Source organism: Octopus bimaculoides, chromosome 8, assembly GCF_046866305.1.
Source record: "Octopus bimaculoides isolate indiv1 chromosome 8, ASM4686630v1, whole genome shotgun sequence".
NCBI lineage: Eukaryota > Metazoa > Mollusca > Cephalopoda > Octopoda > Octopodidae > Octopus > Octopus bimaculoides.
In genome coordinates, this window is record NC_142935.1 from 95,905,721 (window position 1) to 95,931,520 (window position 25,800).

At 37.4% G+C, this 25,800-nt stretch overlaps 1 long non-coding RNA gene across 1 annotated transcript; it reads left to right on the plus strand.

Annotated features, from left to right (window-relative positions):
• Positions 1 to 343: 343 nt before the first annotated feature.
• On the plus strand, positions 344 to 24,586 carry LOC149134510 (uncharacterized). Its single transcript, XR_016242781.1, has 2 exons — positions 344 to 467; positions 23,830 to 24,586. It is a non-coding gene; the product is annotated as an uncharacterized LOC149134510 (long non-coding RNA).
• The last annotated feature ends 1,214 nt before the right edge of the window (positions 24,587 to 25,800 follow it).

The window sequence follows — 25,800 nt, forward strand, 5'->3', positions numbered from 1 at the left end:
CATACATATATATATATATATATATATATATATATATATATATATATATATATATATATATATATATATATATATATATACACACACACACACGAGTAGATGGTGAAAAGTTCCTGGCTTTGGGTAAAAGAAAACACAGGAGGATCAGTTAATTATAATTTTATTCAAAATATTTCCCTCTCAGATTCACGCACTTATTGTAGTAGTCCTTCAGTTTTTCTAAGCCCTCTAAAAGAACTCGGACAGTTAGAGGATTCCAAGGAGGCCTTTCGCGACACCCTTAAAGCCGACCCCTCGTAAGTATCAAGGTAGTTCGACTACCTCGACGCTTACCATAGTTGGGCTTGTAGTTGAGTGCTCGAAAACTGAACAATAGACAAAGACACCAGGTAAAACTAGTTTGTTGTCTATTAACGTCTGCTTCCATGGCTGTGAGATTGCAAACACATTACTGTGTACACATGCCCGTAAGTATGCATTTGTAAAGCTATTTTGTGTATACGCGCGCGCGCGCGAGAGAGAGCGAGAATGTCTGTGTGTGTGTGTGTGTGTGTGTGTGTGTGTGTGTGTGTGTGTGTGTGTGTGTGTGTGTGTGTGTGTGTGATGAACAGTTCAGTCAATAACCTTACTTTCGAGAATTCTGATCCAAATTCAACTGTTTACTGAATTTTCATCGTTGCTGTTACTTTCTTTCCATCTTCTATATGCGCACAACACACACACACACACACACGGACACAGACACACACACACACATACACACACACAGACACACACACACACACACACACACACATGCGCGTGCACATACAGAGACGCTAACGCACACATATTCTTACATGAACATACCTGTTAATGTAAAAACTTATGTTTGTATATATACACATATATCAGTTATATATATATATATATATATATATATATATATATATATATATATATATATATATATATATATATACGTATACACACACACGCACACACAAACACACACATTAATACATATACACAGTCACACACACATACATACTAGCGTGTGCATAATAATGGATTCTTCCGTCAATTTCGACGTATGAGGAGTCCAACAGCTGTTAGTCTACCCACACAGATGATTTGTTTTCAGTGGTGAAGGCTCGTGTAGAACCAACCACTGTTTTTGGGAGAGGCTGAAAGCAGAAACTTGGAAATGTTTACCACTAACTCTTTAAATATCATGCCGCAGGAATTTCTGTTAGAGTTCTCCATCCTGGGTTAGTTGTTTCCGCCACGGTTTAGAATCCAAGTCATCCTGGCTGGTTAAATGCGCGTCTGGGTACCGAGTCAGAAATTTCTAAGTCCTTGCGCAGTGTTTCCATACATACATACATACATACATACATACAAGTAGACATATATATATATATACCTGTAAAAATATGTGACACTTATTCGGTAGCCATGATAAAACTCCGAGTTTCGGATTCCGGGGTGGGAGTCCACGCCAACATCTCACCCCGGCATCCGAAACTCTGAGTTTTAATATGGCTACCGCGAATAAGTGTCACATATTTTTACAGATAAATTCCTCTATTTACATAATATCGAGGTCTCTTTCTTTCTTTTGTTGTCCTTCCAATCAATATATATCTATATCTATATCTATATCTCTCTCTCTCTCTCTCTCTCTCTATATATATATATATATATATATATATATTTCGTTTTTGGATTTGGTTTGCAAAATTTTCTATGTGATTTCGTGTGTTGAAGCATATTCTGTTGTGTCTGGGGAGAGTCATTTTCTTATTGTGCCTTAAAATTTAACACACTCACCGTTAAAATCTCCACTTATTTTTATTTTCCTAAAATTTTCGTTGCGTCTTGCAACCTTTTCAATAGTGGAAATTTTAACGGTGAGTGTGTTAAATTTTAAGGCACGATAAGAAAATGACTCTCCCCAGACACAACAGTATATATATATATATATATATATATATATATATATATATATATATATATATATATATATATATATATATCCATTTTAACGATGCGTACTGCCTTAATTCTTCGAAACGCCGGAGTTTTAATGGTGGCAGCTGATGAAGGGGATGTTTCTATGTGGCCTGCTTGTTTGTTGCACCTTGTTTACCATTTTGTCCTTGTTCTTTTGCCACGTCATGTACCCAGTTATGTATCTATATGTACATGTAGATGAACGTATATACATACATGTACATATATATGCATATACTCATATATTGTTTATATATATATATATATATATATATATATATATATATATACAGAGAGAGAGAGAGAGAGAGAGAGAGAGAAATAAACAGAAACAGACAGACAGACAGACAGACAGACAGACAGATAGATAAATAGATAGATAGATAGATAGATAGATAGATAGATAGATAGATAGATAGATAGATAGATAGATAGAAAAAAAAAATAGAAAAATAGGCAGGCAGACAGACAAAGCTCTCCACAGCTGTCACTCTGAATCGAATTTAATACCAACACCTGGTACCATGCGTAGTTTTGGCGAAATCTACTCTATTGCAGACGATCAGACTAGATCTCCGTTTGAGTGATTGCTTATCTCACCTACCACGGATGTTCTGTAAGTGATCACGGGCCCCAACTTTCCTCCTGACTAAAAGATAAAAAAAAAATCAGGAGTGTAAACTGTGATCTCGAACTGTTATGTGATGTGCTTTGGAAACCGTCTTGTTTCTAAGTTAGCGTGAGATTTGCATAAACCGAACGAGGACACTTGATCGTTGATCGACAGCTCAACTGATATGGGATTTTACTTGAATTTAGCTTGAGATTAGTGTTAGCCGGAAGATACAGGGAGAGAAAGATTAATGTAAAGTAAGAGCAAATCATTAAGTACATTAAGTTCGATCCCGCCCATTATAATTCAGGGACTCTGTACCCATGTAAGAAAATAAACGCGATACAGTGACTTAAATAATATATTTGTCGTTTTCTGTAGTTCATTTAACGTTGTTTCTGCTCGCAATTTGCCTTTTGGATTAATTAAATGGTTTGTTGTTAATGTATCGAAAACAGTTGATCGGATTCCAATTGAGCAAAAGCAGTTGCCTGAAAAAACAACTGATCGAAGTAACAGTTGCCCGAATCAAAACTGATCGAATTATAGTAAATATTCTAAATATAGAAATTAAGTTAATGGAAAAATACATATTTGAGGGTGGGTTGAAAAGTTCATAGGCTGACCACAATGCAATGGTCGAACTTGATCAAATGTGTTTTATTTTTCGGCATAGTCTCCCCTGCGGTCCATACACTTCTTCCATCGGTGTTGCAGCGCTTGGGTTCTCGTGGTATAGAAGCTCTCATCCTGACCCTCAAAAAAGACCTCAACAGCCGATATAACCTCATCAACGGTCCGATACTGCTTCCCAGCCAATTTTTTTTTCCTGTTGGGGAACAGAAAATAGTTAGATGGTGCCAAATCACAGTAGTCTTTACAGCCACAGACTTGTGTAGAGGACCATTGTCCTGGTGAAGCAGGACCCTATTAGCTATCTGATTAACATTTAAACATCTGTCATCTATCACCATGTGGTGAACACGTCGATGTTTTCTTGGGTGGTGGCTGTGGCAGGACGTCCGGACCTCGAGTCATCTTCAAGACTCTTCCTAGCCCTTTGAATTCAACTATCTACAGTTGATAAAGCTGGAGCATCACCCTCTAATGTAGAAACCATGTCAGCATGAATGTCTTTGGGGGCTAACCTCATATTTTGCAGATATTTGAGAACACTACGGTGCCAAATTTTGTCCATTTTCAAGAAATGTTTCTTGTATCACTTTTTCAAGTCCTCAATTCTGTATCCAATGTGGGCTTATCTGGAAAGAAAAAAATGCAGTTAGTATCAGTAAAGATTGAATTTAATGCATGCAAAGTTTAATTAATGTATGATAACTCCTTCTTAGTCGGCCTATGAACTTTTCAGCCCACTCTCGTATTTTCATGCTTTATTAAAACACAAAAATATATGTTATAGGTGCAGGCGTGGCTGTGTGGTAAGAAGCTTGCTTCTCAACCACATGACTCCGGGATCAGTCCCACTGCGTGGCACCTTGGGCAAGTGTTTTCTACTAAAGCCTCGGGCCGACAAAAGCCTTGTGAGTAGATTTGGTAGACGGAAACTGAAAGAAGCCTGCCGTATATATATATATATATATATATATATATATATATATATATATATATATATATATATATATATATTTATCTATTTATTTATTTATTTATTTATTTATTTATGCGTGTGTCTTTGTGTCTGTGTTTGTCCCCGTAACTTAGCGGTTCCGCCAAAAAGACAGATAGAATAAGTATTAAACTTACAAAGAATAAGTCCTGGGGTCGATTGCTTCGACTAAATAAATCCCTTTAAGTTGGTGCTCCAGCATGACCGCAGTCAAAATGACTGAAAACAAGTAAAAGAATAAAAGAATACTATGTGCTTACGTGTGTATCATATTTATGTATGGAAAGAGGTGTACTTTATCTTAACATCTCTTGAAGACCAAGATGAAAGCTGGTTCAAAATCCGTGATAACTGAATCAATATTTGATCCTGGTGCTCATGTTTTCCATGAACGAAGAAAGTAGCAGTTCAACAATTTTTTTAAGGGCATTGTGATCTCACATTAGGGCCAACTACACATATCATACGCGCACGCGCACACACACACACACACACACACACACACACACACACACACACACACACACACACACACACACACACACACATCTATAAACTGCATTGGTTTTTATATTCTAATTATTAAAAATATTTAAATACATTGTGACAATATAACATTTACAAAAGAAAAAAAGAAGAAATTGTTATAACTTTGATTATTAAACACTTCGAGAAACTGTTACTTCGGTCAACTGTTTTCGGTAGACTGTTCTCTCGACCAACTGTCCTCATTCGGTTTATACATACCCGACGCTAACTTAGAGACAAGAGTATATGTCACGTACTCCCATAGCCCATAATATTACAGCTCGAGGTCACAGTTTAACAGTCGCGTTTACTGGTAGTTTTAAACACTGGTCATGCGACTTTCCTTACTCTACCCAACCACCCTACATACTGGTCATGCGACTTTCCTTACCCTACCCAACCACCCTACATGCTGTATCATAGCAACAGTCTTCAATGATAAACTATAAGATTTTTAAATCATATTTAAGACTGAGTCACACATAGTGTACCGAGTGGTATACACACACACACACACACACACACACACACACTTTAGTATGAAGACATTTGGAGGTCTCTTTACAGCTGTATATGTGAGAAGAGAATGTAGGGGTGTATGTGCATGTCGCGCGTGTGTAAGCATGTGTTATTACGTGTGTGTCAGTGTGTGTGTGTGTGTGTGTGTGTGTGTGTGTGTGTGTGTGTGTGTGTGTGTACGTATGTGTGCGTGCGTGTGTGTTGAGCGTAAGCATTCCTTTTGACAGAATAAAACAATCTATAAATATTGGTGAAATAAAGATAGATATCATAAATCGTGTGTATGAATGTGTATGTGATTGTATATGTGTGTATGAGTGTGTACGCGCGCGCGCGTGTGTGTGTGTGAGAGAGAGAGAGAGAGAGAGATCTTATCTGTCGCGCACTTTGTTATGGACATGACTATAAGCTATAGTAGTATACAGAGACAGACTGCAACAGGCCATAGCCTTCAGTTAAACAACTAAAGATATGTTTGCAACTATCGATTAGATTCAATATATTTTCTGTGAAATATAGCTTACATATATTGAGAAAGAGGTGAGGAGAGGGTTACTTATGTAGCATTACTGTTTAAAAACATACGCGGTAGTTTCTTCAGAACTTCAATTCCACTATTCCATATCCAATTTGACGGAAAAAATAAATGAAAAAGAAAATATCATTGATGACGAGAAGGAATGCTTGTTGTTTTTTTTTTATACATAGAAGTGTGAGTGGCTCAAACGTGGCTGTAGGTAAAGAAACTTGCTCCTCAACCATGTTGTCTTGGGTTCAGTCCTACTGTGTATTACCTTGGGCAAGTGCTTTCTTCTATATCTTGAGCCGAGTGAATGAATTTGGTTGACGAAACTGAAGGAAGCCCGTCATATATATATATATATATATATATATATATACATATCGTCGTGACACTCGTCGGTTAGGACGTCGAGGGTTCCAGGCGATCCGATCAACGGAACAGCCTGCTCGTGAAATTAACGCACAAGTGGCTGAGCACTCCACAGACACGTGTACCCTTAACGTAGTTCTTGGGGGAGATTCAGCGTGACACAAAGTGTGACAAGGCTGGCCCTTTGAAATACAGGCACAACAGAAACAGGAGGAAAGAGAGAAAGTTGTGATGAAAGAATATAGCAGGGTTCGCTGCCCCCCCCCCTGCCGGAGCCTCGTGGAGATTTAGGTGTTTTTGCTCAGTAAACACTCACAACCGCTCTGGGAATCGAAACCACGAAACGATGACCGCGAGTCCGCTGCCCTAACCAGTGGGCCATTGCGCCTCCACATACATACATACATACATACATACATACATACATACATATATATATATATATATATATATATATATATATATATATATATATATATATATATATATATATACGGCAATAAGAAAATGGAGGGGATCAAGGGGTGGTATTCATCAACTTTTAGACATATTACGTCTATTTATTTATTTAAAAAGAACAGTTTAATATTTTATCATTGAAACTCGTCTTATCCGACCCAAATATTCTGCCTGTTTTATGTTTAAACCAGTTAGATCTGGCCTCTCACACCTACCTTACAGTGTCGTTCTAAATATAAACAATCACATCATTGAAGTCTCGAAGCTATTCGATAATGCATGATGAATTCAAAACACTATAAGTAAATAAGTATCACATTTGGCAGAGTAATCTGAATGCTAAAGGGTCAACACTGTAATTCTCATCCATTTGTTGCCTCGATTCCTATTTTACTCGGAGAGATCTCCATAACCTCCTGAAGCTGAAAAAAAACAAAAAAACCTATCATATTTTGATGATCAAATATTGTTAGGAATTGTATTTAAAAAAAAAAAGATTGTTGAAATATTTTGTTATCGAAGTATAGCCAAGTTATTGCACAAAGTTTTACATCAAAATCATATAGGGACCCCACAAGGGTCATATGGACCCTGGTTGAAAACCACTGGGTTAAAACGTCTACGACGTGCGTCAGTAACGTTTGACTGTAACGTATGACAATAAAAATTCATAAAGTACAAATATATTGAAATGCAGTCAGTGAAGTGGAGGAAACTAGTAGTGGCGTGTGTCGCCATGAGTCAATAACAACAGCAAGAACTGTAATATTCTACATTTTCACAGGAGGAAGAAATACCTGCTTAGACTAAACATTGCTATTGCAGACATTTTATTGAGTTTAGATTTTCTTTGTTGACGAAGTTCGTAATTTTAAGAGGTTGAATTGGTGTGAAAGATCAAAAGCTGAGATAATGTTGAGATAGTCTTCTGCTTAATTAGAGAGATTTGCGAGTTCAACTCGTTCACTGTTTTAATGTTTGCAGCTAGAATTAGTGCTAACATACACCATAAGAGATATCAGAGTCATTAAGACATTATTTCTACTGGATCTATCAATGGTTTTAAGTACCTCGAACCTGAAAGTCTCATTATTCAATCCTCACCACGTCAAGACAACTTCAATTTTATGTGACTCAAATGCGTTAATGAGATACAATTAATTAAGCACTAATGTATTCAATAGGCATGAAACTTTGCGAAAGTAGAGTAAAGTGTCTGAGATGGGCACAATGCAAACACATGTCTCGTTCCACCGTTTTATGGGTTACGATTAAGAATATTTAAGCACAAAATCCTGATTCATAATGAAGGGTAAATGAGATTGTGATGTCCTTGCGTCTCTCAAAAAACACAAGCGTAAATTGTAGATATAATTGTGCAGTGAAAAGTACTCTCCGTAACTATGAGGTTTCGGGTTCCATTCCACAGCTCAGTACCCTTTTGCAAGTGTCTCTACCATTGCCTTAATTTGACTAATTCCTTGTCAGTGGAATTTGGAAGGCAGAAATAGTTTGTAGGGAGGACCTCTCTCGTCGTTTTAATAGGTCACCTGATTTAACGCCATTGTCTGGTTCCTGAGTGCCATCACCAGAGTCCATGCTATTGTAAGAATTCGGACACGGTCTCCAGTCTGAAGATAAATTACACCTGCCCTCCAACAATCTCGGAGGTCCAGCAAAGTGTTATGGACATTACCCTTCCACTTCGGACATTACCTCATTACCAACCCAACCGCCATAATCCAAACTAATGACTTGTAGGGACGCGGTATTTCATAATGTAACCATAGTATACCATAAAGTAAATTAAACGTTTTTTTTTTTAATAAGTCAATACGGAGCTGACATTAGAAGTCAACACCTTGTTCTACTGTGTTAGCAGTGCACTTTTGTTACGACGTTTCATATCCGAGACGTCGTAACAAAAATCAGAGATGGCTATAATTTCTATTGAACGTCTGTAGCGATAACCTTAACAAGTAATCCGAACTAAATAAGCGACCCACCTGATTTAAATGTTTAATACTATAGACAATGCTTAGATAGTGAAGAGTAGCAGAGACGGTACAGCACCCAACTGAATAAATGCTTTATCGTATAAACACCCGTCTCATTATCTTCTGGGTTCGAATCATGTTAGAATTTAGGTCTAGCTTTCATCTGTCTTTAGTCAAAAACTTTCTTATCAGTCATGTTCTGAAGCAGATTCAGTTCAGCAAACACACATACACATACCGCTCCTTACACGTGTGTGGTTCTTTTCTGATAATATGAGGATTTATTATTTCACGCAATTGTTAGTGTTCTTCTGGTTGTATTGTGTATTTCTGGATCACATTAGTATAGGACGTAGATACATAACTATCCTTGTATCTCACACATAAAGCTTTTCCAATGTCACACACGTAACTATCTTCGTGTCACACGAGGGAACGCTGAAAAGCTCCTGGCTTTGGGGAAAAGAAAATACAGGAGAATCGGTTGATTATGATTTTATTCCACATTCCCCTTTCAGATTCACACTTATTGCAGCAATCCTTCAGTTTTTCTAAGCCCTGTAAAAGAACTCGGAAGGTTGGACATCCACTAAAGCCTTTCGCGATACCCTTAAAGCCAGGAACTTTTCAGCACTCCCTCGTACTTAACTGCTCGTGCGTTTCATATACATACACATACACACACTCATGCACACATAGATTTCTCTCTATGTGTTACGCACATAAATGTCTTAGTGACACATATAACTATCCCAGTGTCACATATAGAACACTCTGTGCCTCTGCATATCTCACTGTCTGTCTGTCTGCTTCTGCCACACACGCATAGATGCATCTTTATCCATATATGAGACAGTATGATAATTGTGTGATACAGTATGATAAGGCTTGGCCATTTAATGACGAGCTCAATCCATGCTACGGACTCCATAAAGTTTCCATCTACGCAAAATCGCTCACAGGTTTGGATCGACGCGTGCTTATAGCAAAAGACCTAAGATGCTATACACAGCATAACTGAACGCGGGGTTCTGAAATTGCAAAGCGACCTTCTTAACTATTCGTCCACGTCGTACATTTAATTTTGTCCGCATTGTAACATTATATCTGGCATAACATTGCTCGTATTTTAATAGATAGTTGTTCGTTACTATTGCTCAGACGCCTTGGAGGCAGAGGTAAGTGAATCCAGTAAGTCGTTAAAAATTAAGAAAAAGGAAAGAAAATGAAGCCATTTGGTTCCAAGGTGTCGAAAATGTTACATGATCTAACCACGGGACCTAAATTTTTTTATAGTGAAGCAAAATATATATTTAGGTCTAGGGATGTTTACTTATTCATAATCTACACTGTACTGGTCCTTTTACAACTAGAGCACGCGTGCACATACACATAAATGTATGATTGTGTTGTTAAAAGTTCGCTTCTCAGCCATATATATAATTGCTAAGGAAATAACAATAATGAAAAGTAGAACGAACAAAGCTAATACAGGCCGAAATGATGTTATCGGGGAATGAAGAGCGCGTAAAATTATTGAGAACGCAAAGTTTTATAAAGAAAAGGAACAAACTGTTGCTTCATCATCGAATTTCCAAACATCAAAAGCATTGCAAAGATTAAAATAAAACGTCTATTGTTAAGTTGGATCAAAGATTGCTATCAAAAGTCCATTCCTTTAAGTCAAATGACTATCAAAAACGAAGGCTGCCATTCCAGTCCAAAGAAAACGAAAATGAAAGACAAATCGACGAAACATTTCTGGATCTTCTAGATGGGTCGACAAGTTTAGCCGACGATTTGAAATTCATAATATTAAATTGTAGCTAGAGGGAAAGTGCAGTGCAGACGATAATACATCAGTCAGATATATTGCTGAATTAAAAAGACATATTGAAGATGGTGGTTATTTTGAACAATTTATAAATGTTCTTGAAACGGTATTGTTTGGGAAACGCATGCTTAATGAAAGTTACTTGGCTTTAGGAAGAAAATTTGTAACCCAGGTTAGTGTCTTAGGAATTGTTTGGCTCTCATGGTGATGACATTTTAAGTTTAAAGCAGCAGCATATATGACAAATATATATATATTTGTATATATGATATACAAATATGGCCGACAAATGAAAGAATTTAAATAATAGCAGTGGGAATTGCAGCTACTACTACTACTACTACTACTACTACTACTACTACTACTACTACTACTACCACCACCACCACCACCGAAACCCACCGCCTCAGTAACTTTTTAGATACCCTCTTAAAACCATTCTCAAGCATGTCAAAAGCTCCATAAGGGACAACCTGGATATACTCAATCACCTCCCTGAAACAATAAACAAAAACACCCTACTAGTGACCTTTGAGGCAGCCAACCTCTATTCCAATATCCCGCGCAGCCTAGGAATAGAGGCAATCGAATTCTGGCTTGAGAATTACTCCAATGAACTTCCACACTGCATCAAAAAAGAATTCGTGATAGAAGGGCTAAAATTCATTTTGGAGAATAACTACTTCGTCTTCCAAGACAACTTCTATCGACAAAAATCGGGGACTGTGATGGGTACGAGAATGACCCCCTCCTTTGCTAACCTAGTTATGGGGTATCTAGAAATTAGTCTTTGTCGTAAGGTTCTAGAAAAATACAGCAACCCATTCTCCCTCTACATAGAAAATAACTGGAAGAGATACCTTGATTATAATATTTGGCATGAAAGTATAGAGAGACTAAAAGAATTCCAAGCACTTATAAATGGGCTTGACGTAAACATTCATTTCACGATGGAATATAGCCATCAACAACTTCCCTTCCTCGACATCCTCATTAAGAAATCTAACAACGTAATAGAAACAGATATATACTATAAGCCCAAAGACTCCAAACATTATCTACCATTCAACTCATGCCACTCCAGGCACACCCAAATGAATATCCTCTTCAACCTAACAAAAAGGATATGTACTATAGTTTCTAATGCAAACACCAGAGACACACGACTACATGAGCTAAAGGATACACTCATCACCAGGAACTACCCACCCTCACTAATTGACATATGCTTTCAACGTGCCCTTCAACTCAACATCCACGAACTCAGACATCTTAAATTAAAGAAGGATTTACAACCAAAAGCCCTACCATACATCTCCACACACAACCCTCTTAACAATGAAGCCTTTGACACCATCCTTCAAAACATTCCCATGCTAAAAAATGACCACAGAATGAACTTAATCCTCCAAACACACACCATCATAAAAAGCAAGAGACAACCCAAATCTATGAAAAGTCTCCTAACACAAACCCGAATACGCTCAACAACACAGAAGCCGTCGGTAAAAAAAAATGCGGAAGACCCAACTGTGGGATATGCGTCAATTTAATTGAGGGATCAGAGTTCTCCTTCAAACAGGGACAATGTTTCACAGTGAAAAGCAGCTTCACATGTGCTTCAAGAAAGATATCCCAAGAATTCAACCACAAGTCACTTTCAGGGCACTTGACCATTTAACATCCTACTATTATCATGGCACTCCTGCATCCTCCTCCTCCTCCTCCTCCTCCTCCTCCTTCCTGCCGAGAATTCACAACGACCTCGAACCCACAAGAGTAAACTAGAGAGACAGAGACAGGCAGAAACAAGGAAAATGCCCCTTGTATTTGAATACTATGCAAATATTCTTTCAAAAAACCTTTTAATTTGTCCAAAATGTTATTGTCTTCCATACTTACAGTTGAAAAATTCTCGATGACTGAAACCGGTACTGAAATGTCTTTTTATAAAATTATTTTAGCATTTTCTAACTTGGCTTTTTTTCCCATATATATATATATTAGAATGGGGGTAGCTGATGAAGGAAAATGTTCTCTATGTGGCCTGTGTGTGTTCTGTACTCGGGTTATTATTATTTTTTTGTCTACGTTTTGTTTGCAATGTCTTGTACTCAGATATGCACCTATATATACAGGTAGACGTAGGTATGCACATACCTGTACGTATATATGCATATACTCATTTATTATTTGTTTTATATATATATATATATATATATATATATATATATATATATAAAGGTTAAGGTAAACTTACTTGGAAATGGATGCGAGGCGTTCAAATAAATAATAATATAAATATTATATACGCCTGTGCCCATATATGCAAATACATATATATATATACACATATATATATATGTGTGTGTGTGTGTGTGTGTGTGTGTGTGTGTGTGTTTGTGTGTGTGTGTGTGTGTGTGTGTGTGTGTATACATACATACACATATATATTATTTATAATCCATCCATTTCCAAGTAAGTTTATATATAATAATAATAATAATAATATATATATATATATATATATATATATATATATATATATATATATATATACACATATAATATATATATATAGATATACATATATATGTATGTATATATATATATATATATATATATATGTAGTGAAACTACCTATCGTCACTAGATACAAAACTACTATCGCCATTACATACAATCTTCTCATTTAAATATAAATAAATGCGAGCGTAATAGAAAACCCATTTCTTGTCATCACGTGACTGATTATTATTCGAATCGGCAACTTCTTCGAACCTTTCCCGCCAGAACGCAAACTGACCAATCACGGCCCCTAATAAGGTCACGTGATAGAGTAAAATTCTAAAGGCATTTGGAGCCCTCTTAACGCTATATATAGATCAACTCATACCCAATAATTTGTCTCGGTCCAGTTTCTCTCAGAGACTGTTCCGTGTACCACACGACAGCAGCAGCAGTTCCAGCGACCACTTCAACAGCTTCGTCCAGCCAACGATGACCACCGCCGTCGCCACATCAGCAACAAGAGTCTACTACTACTATCCAGCATCATCATCATGACCAATACGATTCTACGATTACTACTAACCAGCAACAATCTCCACCAGCGTCTACACGACCTTCTATGTACACCAAACCTCCGCGGCACATCTCTCTCTTCAATTCTGTTAGGTGACTCAGCTTCACCACGGTAAATAAACAGACAAGAGTTCTTAAACAGACAAGAAATTCTCAGCCAGCGACGAACATCTGTATAACAAGAATCACGGCTCGGCATCGATGCCACGACATCACAACTAGTGATCAGCACTGCCACACTCAACCTCTCCTCACTTTCACATACAGAACTTTTCCTATAGTGTACTAACGAACTGGTATAATTGCTCACGTGTCATTTACTGACTCTTTCTATCTGCTGTAATAACTCACACATGTATCACTCACATACACACTTTTCTTTGTATGACGGCCTGTCTTTGATTATGTTCTTATATGTCGCATTCACACTCTCACACAGACATACATCTTTAACGCTACAATAAATATCTCTGTTATTCATCTAATACGGTTGTGGTCTTTCATTACTGGTCATCTATGTTATCGACGTATAACATATCACGTATATCATGTATATCATCTTCGATATATAATTGTGTGTTCGACCGTGTGACACGTTTAAATAAAAGGAGTCCTCTGTTTTTCCATTCGTCACCATTACTCCTTTTTGAGTTCACACGGTCGTCCCTTACAATTGGTGACCCCCGACGTTGATTCGTTCACGCAGCCCTTCTGATCTGTACAGCCAACGCGAGCCTGTTCACACAGTTTCCCTTGCATATATATATATATATATATATATATATATATATATATATATATATATATAGAGAGAGAGAGAGAGAGGTAGTTAAGTGGATATGTTGGTAAACAGATAGATAAGTAGATAAATATGTACATAGGTAATACGGACAGACAAGCACTCTCTCTCTCTCTCTCTCTCTCTCTCTCTCTCTCTCTCTCACACACACACACACACACACACACAAAAGGAGACGGAAACACATGACCATATACACACGCACACTCCACACACAAAGACACACTCATACACACACAAACACACACACACGCACACACAAACACATGAATCTGCGGTATACATACATGCAAACGTACACACATATACATATATATATATATATATATATATATATATATATATATATATATATATATAAATGCATACACAAAAACACGCATACATACATACATACATACATACAAGCATATGCGTGTGCACATACACATTGATGCACACACATGCGCACAAACAAACAAAAAGAACGCAGCTCCGATAACGGACAGTCAACAACTATTGAAGAGTTTGCAAGAAGCACGAAAACTTTAGAAAAACTAAATAAATAAATCACTAAATGAGTGTAAATTGAACCGGTGAGTGTGTTAATTAATATGGCATTAAAAGAAAATGACTCTCCCTAGAGGCAACAATATATATATATATATATATATATATATATATATATATATATATATATATAATACAAAGAATATATATACATGTATACACACATATATGTACATACTTACATCTACATGTGTATATACATGCATATCAGGGTACAGGACGTTAGAACAATAAACTACACACAACGGAACGAACACATAGGAAAACGGAAAGCCCCTTGGAATATCCCTTCATCAGCTGTCTCTATTCTATCTAGACGTTTCGAAACACACACACACATGCACATACATCATATATGTACATATGCTCTTATACACACATACATACATACATACATGCACACACATGTGGCTACATGACCTAAGGTGACTTTTCACTATTTAAGATGGTACCGAGGTTTGGCTGGTGCACTGTATCGTGGATTTTTAAGCATAACATTTCTTCGGCTATAGCAAACATTCTTATGTAAAGTGGCTGTCCCATGCAGTCCGCGCACACTAAACATCCCACGCTAGGCCACTGTTTGGCTGTTATATCTAACAGGTTAAGCGACAACATAGTCACTCATCAATCCATTTTCGTTTTTGCCTAAATTGCGAGAAAAACTGACAGCTGTGCCTTGGTAAATCCCTGAAAACTCCGCATTTTTTCTTTGGACAAGTCTTTCGACTCAAGTGCTTTACAGTCATCGTATACCTAATTTTCGTTTTTAAATGAATATTATTTATTTATAGGATGTGGGTAATTGTGTGCTCGTGTATCCGATTAGATCTAGAAAGATGATTAGTTATCTGTATGTCCACCTGCCAACTGTCTAGCTAACTGTCTTTTTTGTATTGTTAGCTTCTGTCTATCAAACGTCTGGTAGAGATCGCTTGACGTATGTAGTCTGAGCGAGTCTGTCTAATTCTCTCAGTAAACAATGAAGTTTTACATTGAGGTCAAGGGGATACACTAAATAAACATCTTGTCCTCATTCAGTCAAGGTTACACCCGTCATCACCCACCACCGTACACAAACATAATCATGCACACACTGTTAGCTATCACACACCTCTTTAAGCAGGCTAGAGGGTGGGTGGAGTTGTCTGTGATGGCGTAAATCTGTAAACATATTGATTTAGAATGTCAAATGAACGAAACGGAGAAGGAAATAAACAAAACAGCTTATAGAATTTCTCTTTAAACATAATTGTTAGCAAATGACCTTTTTTCTGTTTTCTCTTCTTTTTTTTTTTCCAGTGGTTTAGTCTGAGGGAACAGGTCTGCCACCATAACCTTCGCTGTCCTCTCTCTCCCTCCCAACTCCTATCTCCGAGACCGACGAGGTCGACACGGTCGGTATTGCACTTGAATAGTGGCAACAAAAATATGGAGAGCAAGGAAATTCCCAGAACATTTTACAAGAGGAACGCTGGGATAAGAGCTAAGTGGCGAGCCTGGGAGAGAAAGAATATGGGTAACAGAAAGAGTAAAGATGGATGATACAACCATAGGTTAAGGTGGTTCGAGACCAACCAGCTCCGAGGAATAGATGCCACACTTATAGTTAGTTCTAGGAAAAGCAGAGTGAGGAGTCAGCACATTCTGTCGGCCAGAGGCTGGAGAGCGTTGGTAAATGATTTCAAGTCGACCAGTTGAACGGCTTTTAGGTGGCCAGGCTTTCAGTCAAGTATGTGTAGTAGCGCCGTACCAGAATTCTGGGAATTGCACTCTACTATAAGTTTCACTCGAACTTTGTGTAGACTTAGTAATTATCGGTTTCAGGTTTTGACACAAGGTCGGCAATTTCGGTGATGGGAGGCTGAGTCGATTAGATCGATCCCAGTTCTCAGCTTCTATTTATTTTATTGACTGCGAAAGGATAAAAGGCAAAGTCAACCTCGGTGGAATTTGAACTCAGAACGTAATGATGGACGAAATGGCGCTAAGCATTTTTCCCGGTGTGCTAACGATTGTTTTCTTGATATGTGTAGGTGTTGGTTTTGTGTTTTTGAAGGAAACGAAATTGACATGATCCCGTTGAAGGAATATTTGTTGGGGTTTGTTTATGCAGTGTGGGTAGGTTGCGTTTGAGATGTCTAAATTGTGTATGAATGGAACTTACGTGGGAGAGTTAGGGGAAAGCGAAGTATAGTGTCGTCTGCGTAGGAATGAGTGTTGGTGTGTAGGTGATAGCAAGTAAACTGTTGATGTAGGGTCTACATCAACGATTTGCTTGCTATCAGCTGGGGAACAAAACCGAAATTTGGGCTAAAACAGAGTTGATAGGAGAGAGAGGGAGAGAGAGAGAGAGAGAGAGAGAGAGAGAGAGTAAGAGAGATAGAGACACAGAGAAAAAAATATATATATGTATATATATATATATATATATATATATATATATATATATAAATATATATTGATAGATAGATAGATAGATAGATAGATAGAGAGAGAGAGAGAGAGAGAGAGAGAGAGAGAGAGAGAGAGAGAGAGAGAGAGAGCGAGAGAGAGAGGGGGGGAGAGAGGGGGAGAGAGGGGGAAGAGAGAGGGAGAGAGAGAGAGGAGGAGAGAGAGAGTGAGTGGGTGGCTCCATCAGCACATGTGATGGTACGGTCTGACAGGAAGCCACTGATCCAAGAGCTGAGAGACATGGAATGCAGTAACAAGCAGTTTAGCAAGGAGATATGGATGCCAGACATAGTTCGAATGCTTTGCTGATGTCAAACGTAACAGCATCGCTTTCACCAGATTTCTCAAGTGCAAAAGCACGCTGATGAGTGACATAAGAGAGTAAATCTTCAGAATCTCTCGGTTCTTTGACAAAAGGATTTGGACACCTTACATGATGGTTCTATAAGCTCTACTCCTGTGGAGTAGTATTTATACATACATACATACACACACACTCATATTATAGTGTACTGTTATGTGAAGTTAAGATCAACATCAAAAAGTACTCCATCTGGTGAGAGATAAATATCTATAATAATAAATGGCAAGTTTGTGTGTTTGTGAATTTGTTACTTTAACTCCTCAAAGACTATCCAACAGATCTTGATGAAACTTGACACGTATGGGGGGGGGGGGGCTTATGCCCATGTGGTCACTTACGTACTTGGAATTTTTAAAAAATTGATTTTTCAGCAGCATCGATTTTTCAAAAATCGTAAAATTTCGGTATTTTTCGCACTAGCCATCGTGATATCAATTTGACGAAATTTGACGGAAAATGTTTCATGTGTATAAACAGACAGCGTATTAACGTTAATCTATTTAGTATTTGCTAATTCTTCATTTCAATGCGAATTGTTTTGATTTGCTAAAACTTGTTATTTCAATTCGTTGTTTTAAATGGGTTCAAAATGTCATCCGATAATCACTCCGGAAAGGAATATTCGGATAGAATGGGGCTTGCTAAAACTAGGCCGAAACAGCTGTAAGATTAAACTTCTGTTCATACTCTAATTCCTTATGTACTTTGTACTTCTATATGTAAACCAGGTTGGCAAAATAACATAGTCTGCCATAGACACCTGTGCTTTGGTTCTTTCTTTCTTTTTCTTTCTTTTTTTGTCACTTTTGCTATGAATTAAATTAATGAATTCAACGGGATACACCGTCTGCAAGTGGTTGGGTTCAGCATATTATCCTCCATTTTCTAATTGTTATACAAATTTTGGGTAAAACCTCCACTTTTACCCGCTCCCATTGATTGCACCTAGTATAGCACTAGTGTAGCAATAATTGGGTACCCTCCCAGCAGTATACTGGATAGATACTATCCCTTAGTGGGTTGAACCCCCAACCCCTAACTCTCTCACGTTATATATATATATATATATATATATATATATATATATATATATATATTCTGTGTCTATATTTGCGGATACACTGAAGGAACGGTATTTAACTAATGGTATTTAGCTTGAGAATAAATTGGATGTTAACGCATTCTTATAATCCTAGTTCGATTAATAAATTACTTATGCTGTTACAATGCTTGTTTCAATATTACATTAGTACAAAGTATATCTATAGATTTCAACCAGCACTGTATGTAGTACACAGATGCAAAAGTTTTGACAACACCTTGGCAGCAATTTCGAAGGAGTGGGTAAGTCGATTACATCGACCCAGTGCTCGACTGGTACTTATTTCATCGACCCCAAGAGGATGAAAGGCAAAGTCGACCTTGGGGGAATTTGAACTCAGACCGGAAAGATGGATGAAATGCCGCTAAGCATATAACCCGGCGCAGTGACAATTCTGCCAGCTCGCCGTCCTCGAACATGGCATAGACGTTCTGTAGATCATTCATGTATAAGAAGTGAACTTTAATGACTTACAAACCGTCTCCTTTTCTGCAATATGTTAAAACTGGAATAGCTCTGTTAGTAATTTTGTTATATTTTTCAGAATATTTTACCTTCTAAATTGATTTCTGAATTCTAGTTTATCTTGTTTTTCATCTATCTGTATGGCTTTTCTCCCCATTTACCTGTCTCTTGGCTTTCAGTACCTTCATTTGCTTGTCAGTCTTCTTTATGTCGATATCTTTGTCCAAATGCTGCTAAATATGACCGCATAATCAATTAGGTGTGTAATTATGTGTGCATAAAATCATACACAACTGTACTAACGACATGTGTGTGTGTATGTATGTGTATGTGCGCACGCGCGTAAGTGTAGGGGAGACAATTTTCCAAAATTTCATAATAGCGACTATTAGTTGCATGTTTAAAAATATACATTAGACACCCACACAACGCTATACATACATACATACATACACACACACACACACACACACACACACACACACACACACACACACACACATATATATATATATATATATATATATATATATATATATATATATATATATATATATATATATATATATATCGTGTGTCTGTGTGTGTGTCACATAAACAGTTAAGATTTTAAATATAAATTTAAGAGATAAGAGAATAAGCCATTTACAAACACGGCTTAAGACTGAAAAACGAGAACGTCCTTGGCGCGATAAAGTCTGTTCTCTTTTTCTTTCTCTGTTAGGCTGTGCTCGTAAATGTCTTTACATACATACATATATACATACATATAAAAAATGTATGTGTAAGTGTGCACGTGTACATATGTATTTTTGTGTGTATGTGTGAGTGTGTCGATAGTTGTTTGTGAGGAAGGGATGCAGATGTCATTCCCACCAATTTTTAGATGGCCAGGAATTTCCTGCGCATAGCTGTGCAGTCTTCTGAGAAGTTCTTACACGTTCACACAAGTGCGGCTTTACGTCGCAATCCCAGACGCGTTCTCTTGTTGTTTATATGTATTTATATAATTCTTTTAGGAGGAAGTCATTATTGAGAAAGAGAGAACGAGGAAGAGAGAGAGAGAGAGAGAGAGAGAGGGGGGAGAAGGAGGGAGAGAAAGACAGACTGAAATGACGTCACTGTTGCATGAAATGGAAAAATATAGGTGATTTACTTCCTACATGTTTATGAAAATGGTCACCATATTTACTGAACAGTTCCAGTCAACATCACCCGTTGTTATATACTGAATCAGAAATGTTGATAATTGATTACACAATGTCTACAGTTTTTTTAAATGGATTACTTTGCAGTGGAAAGGCAGCGCTTATGACTTTTTCAGGATCACCGAATCTATTGACAATGAAGTGAGGGAAATTATCCTCAGAATAAAGTCTAGTCTGGGTTACATTAAAAGCACCATCAAAAGGTCAGCCGTTTGAGTGTTAAAGTAGTTGACGGACTTAGCCTGCTTCACAAAAACTAGAAAAACTCTTCGGGCACAGCAGCGTTTCCCCTCATTTTGCGACAATCAATTTTTATTCATACAGTTTATCCATTAGGTGCAAGCGTGGCTGTGTGGTAAGAGGCTTGCTTCCCAACGACATGGTTCCGGGTTCAGTCCCACTGTGTGGAACCTTGGGCAAATGTCTTTTACTATAGCCTCGGGCAGACCGAAGCCTTGTGAGTGGATTTGGTAGATGGAAACTGAAAGAAGCCCGTCGCATATATATATATATATTAAGGGACTAATAGACTTGACACTGTTCAGAATTCGGTGTATACTCAAAGCAATGACTAGTAATATTACGAAACCGGTATGCTTGTAAATCTCTTTAACAACTCACAATAACGACTTTTATTACCTTTCTTCCTACCTCAGTTCATCTAATTGTATATATGTATATATATCGTTACTTTTCATAAAAAGCCTTACCTTCTTTTGGATTTCCAATGTGCATTTTCTCTTATTTTTCTGCTTACTTTCCCCTTACATTTCCACGTGTAGTTTCTATTTTGTTTTTTTAACATATTTCTATTATATATATACATAAGTGTATGTATGTGTTTGTGTTTGCCCACCATCGCTTGACAACTGATGTTGGTATGTTTGCGTCCCTGTAACTTTAGCAGTTCGGCAAAATATACCGATAAAATAAGTACTAGGCTTACAAGGAATAAGTTCTGGGGCCGAGTTGTTCGACTAAAAATCCTTTAAGGCGGTGCTCTAGCATGGCCACCGTCAAATGACTGAAACAAGTAAAAGAATAAAAGAATATCAGTGCTACGAAAAAGCAATCGACTGGCAGAATATATTAGAGCGTCTGACATAGTGCTTTGCGGTAGTAATCTACAATTCTTTGCGTTCTGAATTCAAATCCCGCAAAAATCAACATTGTATTTCATTCAGGGTCGATAAAATAAAGTAGCAGAAAAGTGCTGAGTGGATATTATCAACTATAACACCCACTACAAATATGAAGCTTTGTACCTATCGTAAATATTATGAAAGGGCAGTAAGGCGGATTGCTGGCAGAATTGTTAGCACGCTGGACGAAATGCTTGGCCGTATTCCGCCAGTCGCTACGTTCTGCGTTAAAATTTTGCCGAGGTTGACTTTGTCTGTCATCCTTCCGAGGTCGATAAATTAAGTACCAGTGAAAAACTGAGGTCGATGTATGACTTGTCCTCTCCCAGCAAATTTCAGGTCTTGTGCTTTTAGTAGAAAGGATTATTTTTCTCCACTCAAGGCATTAGGCCCAACATTTTTGAGGGAGGGGAACAATCGATTAGATCGACTCCAGTACACAACAGGTACTTAATTTATCGACCCCGAAAGGATGAAAGGCAAAGTCGACCTCGGCGGAATTTGAACTCAGAACGTAAAGACAGGCGAAATACCGCTGAGCATTTCGCCCGGCGTGCTAACGTTTCTTATTTCTTTATTGCCCACAAGAGCACTTTAATATATAGTGCTATGTCAATGTTAGATGCCGATAATAATAATATCCGCCTATAATAATTAGCTTCGTGTTTTTATTTGCTGTCACGTTTGACGAGTGTAAATTCAAGGAAAGTGTGAGCGAGAGAATTTAAGCATGAAAATGTGTAATAAAGAGTGGCAGATACCATTAACAGCGACGGGCTTCTTTCAGTTTCCGTCCACCAAATCCACTAACAAGGCTTTGGTAAACTTCTTACTACACAGCCACACCTGCACCTATATATATATATATATATATATATATATATATATATATATATATATATGTATTGAAAAGCCAACACCATGTGCACCTTCATGACTCTGTGACCATTCCCGGCATTAAATGCTTTTGAATGTTGCGATTCATATATTCACCTGATGAAAACGGGGTTTTCTAATGATATAGTATTTCCATTAATCAATTAGAAATTCGTTGGAAACAGCTGTAGTGGATCGACACATTATCCTTCCGTTTCTATTTATTTATTATTGACCTCACTCTGAACCTGCTCCTTGCGTAGATCCAAAGTATATTATGGACCGTACATTTAGTGCAATGTGTGTTCCCTGATGTGTGTTCCTCATGATATACTCAGCTGGGTACAATTAATCGTAAACATAACCTGAATATCCTTCTGCCTGTACTTCGGTATGTATTCCTCTATTTTTGCTGTGTACACATGTCACTTTTCGACCCGACCCAGTGTCTTACCATTCAAGTGCCTGATTCATTCGAATTCTGATGTTATGGATATATATATATATATATATATATATATATATATATATATATATATATATACACACACACACATACATACACATATGGAACTGTTATTAATATATGCACGCGTGTGTGTATACATACATACATACATACGTTTGTGTGTGTGAGTGTGTGTTGTAAACATTATGGCATAAAGAATCTTTCTTCTTCCTACTGAAAATCCTTTATTATTGATGAAGCTGTCGTCATTTTTGACGACACGAGTACAACGGTCTTAAACTATTTATACTGATGCTCTATGATGTTCTGTTGTACTGGAAACATATTGACATCTTCAGCTGGGGAAGAAAGATGGCGATGACGGTGTTGATGGTGGTGGTGGTGGTGGTGGTGGCGGCGGCCATAACGATGATGACGATGACGATACTGATGATGATGCTGATGATGATGATGACAATGTTGGTGATGAAGAAGACGATGATGGGAATAAAGAAGTTGATGATGATGATGATGATGGCATTAGTTTTTCTGTAATTACATATTCTTAATACTGAACTCAATATTACCACAGAATTAATGCAAAAACTAGCATGGAGCTCATCATTCTTCGACAAGGAATCCAAGATATTTTACCATTTTCGTTATCAGAACGGCTGTGAAATATGTTGCGTGATTTATTGTTTAGCTCAAGATCAGCTTTGATTCAGAACGCCTGTGATCAAAGGTATTCCAACCATAACTCACCTGTCTGCATCTAGGATTGTGCAGGGTGCGACGGGTATTTGAGTACACTCTTTTATCAGTATATTACTCTCTTCAAAACAATCTAGAAATTTTTTTTTATTTCTTTCAGGTTCCCCTTGACAGATAAAATACTAACATCAGAAATCAAAAGACATGCAGTCATTGTTGTCATAAGTGCGGAACACAGCGATTTACAAACTGCCAACTTCCTGAATATTGCACGATCTTCGGTACATAACGTTTGGATGCAAAAAAAAGAACAAAAAAACAAAAAACAAAACGCAAAGTACAAAACAAAACGCAAATATTCTACGCGTTCGGACACTATAAGGACATTGCAATTCATCGAACGGGCTCGAAACATAATCGATGATGGTCCCGGAAAATCAATGATAGCCATCGCCAAAGGAATTCTGATATTGGAATGGACTATCAGATTTGTAGTGCACGAGGATATTCGATACAAGTTGTATGTGCGGAAGAGAGGCCCATTCATGTCTGCAAAGATAGAGAAAAACCGTTTGATTCGTGCCAAGTGGATACTTAAGGTTAAAAATCCTCACGAACATGGCACGCTTTGGTTCTTCTCTTATGAGAGAAACCACGACTAAAGTCTAACAGGAGAAACAACTGTAGTAACGCCTGCGCATGCGTAGTCTTACGCATGCATAGAATTAAACAAGCAAGCGTTTCCCGCTCAATTCATTCTTTTTCTCGCTGGCCAGCGATTGAGCAAGGACGTGTGTTTAAAAGCTGTCCCTACATCTTTCGGTCTTATACTCGACAGCTCGTTATTCTCACCTCTAAAGATGTATAACTAAAGATATGTATGTTTTACCACCTAAATAAATGTTGTTTAAGTTGTTTAGTCTGGAGTTCAGCGTTCCGTCTATTTCTTTAATTTTATAGTAGAAAGTCAGGTATACAATCTAAAGATGTATAACCCACTTTCTACTAAACAACAAATGGTTATATGCAGATTATTCCGATGTCCTCAAAGTGATGCTCGCTAATTTTCCAATTACTGTGATGGTTTTAGGAGTAAGGAGTAACGAAGGCCATGTCATGCCGCCTCACATCTTTCCACGGGGTTTAAGTTTTAACGCTACTGAATACGATGAAGTGCTGAAGACAGTTATTAAACCATGGATGGAAGAAGTTCGCAGTGGAAGGCCATATGTGTTTCAACAAGATTCAGCACTGCCTCACAAAGCCTACGTAACTCAAGAATGGATGTCAGATAGTCTTCACGATCGTGTAGCACCAAGCATGTGGTCTACAAACCCGACAGATTTAAATCGTATGGACTGCTATGTTTGGAGCGTTACTGAAAGGGAAACTAATCAACATTCTCTCAATAACATAGCTTCATTGAAGGTTGCTTATTGTTCGGGTGGAGTCCAAAATAAATAAAGACCATTTAGTGTAGGGCATGTCCTGCATTGAAGCAGTCTCCGAAGTTGAAAGTCGATTCAGAGAGTAATCTTAAAAGAACAGTTTATCGAGAACATGTGTTCAGAGTTTTATTAAAATACATTTGAGTTTTGGTATATTAGGATTGTTTCCTTAAATTACTAGATATGTCCTCAAATACGTCTTGCACGTTTTTAATTTATTTTTTACTATTTTAAGATGGTATGGGTAAATTGAAGGATATTTTGACTGCTATAGAGAGACGCAAATGTTGCTTTGTTTACATCTTGTTTGCACTAACACTTGTAGGGAAATTAAGTTTAGCAATCATATTCATGGATCTTCTTTCTTCTATAAATGAAATTAATACTTTGATTTAGATAAAATGTAGTTTTCATAAAAAATATTCAGTAAGTTTCATACTTTCGGTTACTTTTGTTGTTCCTAGTTTATTTTCGTCACTCCCGGTGTTTTCGTTTTAATTTCTCTTACATTTTACTTCCAATTAATATTTTCATGCTAAAATAAGATTTTAAAAAAATATATTTATCAAGATCAAGAAGGAAGGCCAACGTCCTTTTCATAGACTCTCCGAAACTGATGAGAGGGAGCTAGGAAGATATCCTCTAACTAGGGATCTGATCTGGATGCTTATAAAGGAGTGAGT